At 35.0% G+C, this 3,126-nt stretch overlaps 1 long non-coding RNA gene across 1 annotated transcript; it reads right to left on the minus strand.

Annotated features, from left to right (window-relative positions):
- Positions 1 to 488: 488 nt before the first annotated feature.
- Positions 489 to 2,236, minus strand: LOC122144462. Its single transcript, XR_006159725.1, has 3 exons — positions 1,904 to 2,236; positions 578 to 598; positions 489 to 500 (listed from the first exon to the last, which is right to left on the minus strand). It is a non-coding gene; the product is annotated as an uncharacterized LOC122144462 (long non-coding RNA).
- Between the last annotated feature and the right edge of the window lie 890 nt (positions 2,237 to 3,126).

Below are 3,126 nucleotides of genomic sequence, written 5' to 3' on the forward strand. Positions count from 1 at the left end.
TCTGTGTCCCTAAACTCCTGAAACATTGGTTGTATGATATTTTTAAAGCAGTCAGTGCAATAAATCCAATCAAATCTGTGTATGTGTGGAGATATTCAGATCCCCTTTGTACTCTTTAACATTTTCATAGGTAACTGTAAATTTAATTACACATCAGTAACTTGTAACTGATTACAATACATTTTATTTTGTAATTAAATTACGTAACTCCTTTGCTTGTAACTAGTTGCTCTCCACAACCGAGTAAAAGTACAGATACTGAGAAAAATGTGCTTAAATACAGTAAGAGAGTCAGCGCTGCTGAAGCCTTAAAGTTGATACCTCTGGAAGCAGTGGGCTGCAGATAACACCCAGTCTTTAGTGATGAGAGTCCCCGCCACAGTATGGACCGAAGCCGATCACGTGGATGCTGACCTGCCACGGCCAATCAGCACAGGGGGCTTCCGTCGCATTCTCCCCCCCAACAACCCTGTCACTGAGGGTCACTCCTCGACCACACACTGAGGGGGGAGCGAGAGCACGATGAGAGAGCTCCTCACCAGACACAGAAGACTCACATGCTGTGGCACATTCTTACCTTCTGACTGGCAGAGGGAACCTGTGTGGACAGACAAAGACAGTGAGCAGACAGTCATCATCCAGACAGAGCTGATAAACGGGTTTGTGTGGCTCACAATCACTCGCTCAACTTCTACATCAGCATAGTCATGATGTGAATACAGAGAAACTGACCTAAATCATGTGTCGTGAATTAAGCAGCAGGCTTACACTGAGCGTTCACACCGGACAGTGTTTCTGCTTTTACACTTTACTGATGACTAGGATAAAGTTGTTTGGAGAATGGATGGAACAGGACCCAAACGCAAAGTGTGGATATATTTAAACAACTTGATTTGAATTTAGTGAGAATTACAGAATATATTATTTTACATTAATTTTTTTTTTTTTTTTTTTTTGTATGGAGTGTTGGGTAAGTTACTCAAAAAGTAATCTACTACAAAAACTAATTACTCTTTAAAATGTGTAATTTGATTACATCACTGATTACTGCATTTAAAAAGTAAACAGATTACTAATACTAAGTTACAAAAACTAAAAAAAAATAAAATACAAAAAAATCAATACAAAGAGAAACTCGTAGTGTGTCATTAATATTGACTGAAAAAATATTATTTTTTATTTATTTTATTTTATTATTATTATTAAAAACACAAGTATTATTTGTATACACTCCCAATATCAACCCCCCCCCCCCCCAAAAAAAAAACAAATAGGGTGCACTTTCTGCATGCTCAGTCTTTGTGAATATCTTCCTGAAACAAGTCACTAAAATGAACGAAAATGACATGACAAATACTTAAATATATCTAAAGAAAGCTTGAAGTTTCTATTATTAAATGAAGTCCCCTCCGTAAAAAATAAAGATACATCTCAGCTACTTTTCTTTTTTGGAAGAAGACGCACTGTGAGGAATAAGCCTTGAATTGTGATGCATTTGTAACTAAAGTAATGTAATTTTATTGACATAAGTAACTGTAATTAAATTACATAAATTTAAAATGTAACGCATTACTTTGCCGCGTTACCAGGAAAAGTAATTAGATTACAGTAATGCATTACTGTGTAACATGTTCACTCTAACTCTGGTTGTACGTCACGTAGTTAACCCTCAAAAGCACACAGTGCACGTGCAGTGGAACGCTAACTGGTTAAAGTCATCAAATCTATGAACAACAATAAATAAATGTATGGGATTTGTGTAGTGACCAAAAACCTCATAAATTATGCATTTGTAAAGAAATTAATTTTTACAGAATTAAAAGGCTTGTCAGTTATTAAACATTTGAAAGAAACATTATTAAATGAACATGTAATGTTGTGATGAGGTTTGGTAAGCTCTTACCTGCTGTGTAGAGAAGTGTGATCGCAGCAACACTCAGAGCGCTGCTGAACTTCATCCTTCTGCTCTGCTCCAATTAATAATGAGATGGAAAGCAAATACCACCGCATTTATCAAGAGTTCTCTGTCTCCACCCCACCACTCATTTTTTTTTTTTTTTACATTTTATTCTTCAGATAAAATCTTATCTTGTTCTTTTCATAAGTGTCTTCTGCGGATGTGGGTGGGTAGTCATCCCCACTTTTTACTAAAGTTGATTTTGTGTCCACCACTTTTTGAAAGCCTTTGGAAAAAAGAGGAGAAAGCATGTAGAACACAGAAAAACAACAACAAAAAACTATTCTTCATTATTTTTTTTTTCACACGTGTATTAATAAAATAATACTTTTTTTGTTGTGTTATAAGTGTGATGAAGTTCATGTCAAATCTAGTATTAATTTTCAGAGATTTTTTTATATTTAATTAACAATCCAGCTCTCTATGTAGTGTCAGAATGTGGATGGAACATATAAAAATGTCTGTGAATGTTATATGTTTCTGGGAGCTGGTATGAATTAAATCCAGTGATCAGTGTTTGTTCTTGCTGTCTCTGTTCATGTGTTTTTTGTGTTATTAAATGTCTGTGAATGTTAGATTTAGTAGGGTCAATAATTAATTTTTTAAAGATTCTTTTCATAAATAGTAGCATCTGCTTAATGCTTAAATGTTTAAAAGTCACCTGTGTTCACTTAATTGGGATATTGTGATAAAAGAACATGGACTAATATAATATCTATCTTCAAACATCACGAGTTCAATATTTTTTCCAGTATGAAGAGTGGAAGATAGAAATGTATTGCTCTGAGCCAATAGTTCATGCAGTGCAAGCACTCCTGAAACCAGCAGACAGAGCTGGGTCTCGCACCCGAGTGTGATTGCTGTATTCACACCTGAACCAAAAGATCCGCACCAAACGAACTTGAGTTCTGATTTGGGTAATGATTAAGAGTAAAGCTGACGAGTAAGTTTCAATACTTTTATGCTACTTTTATGCTCATTTATGTTCCCATACATGATTACCAGCTCACCTGCTTACTGTCAACTGTTTCCAAACTCTTTTACTTGGATATTCTATAACCTTTTTGATTTTTCACTATTTTACCTCTGTTCCGACATTTTTTGGTGTTGCAGCCATCAAAATCAAAAAGTGTTTATATTTACAACATATATTTCATGTTCAGTGAAAA

This window comes from Cyprinus carpio, unplaced genomic scaffold (assembly GCF_018340385.1).
Source record: "Cyprinus carpio isolate SPL01 unplaced genomic scaffold, ASM1834038v1 S000006678, whole genome shotgun sequence".
NCBI lineage: Eukaryota > Metazoa > Chordata > Actinopteri > Cypriniformes > Cyprinidae > Cyprinus > Cyprinus carpio.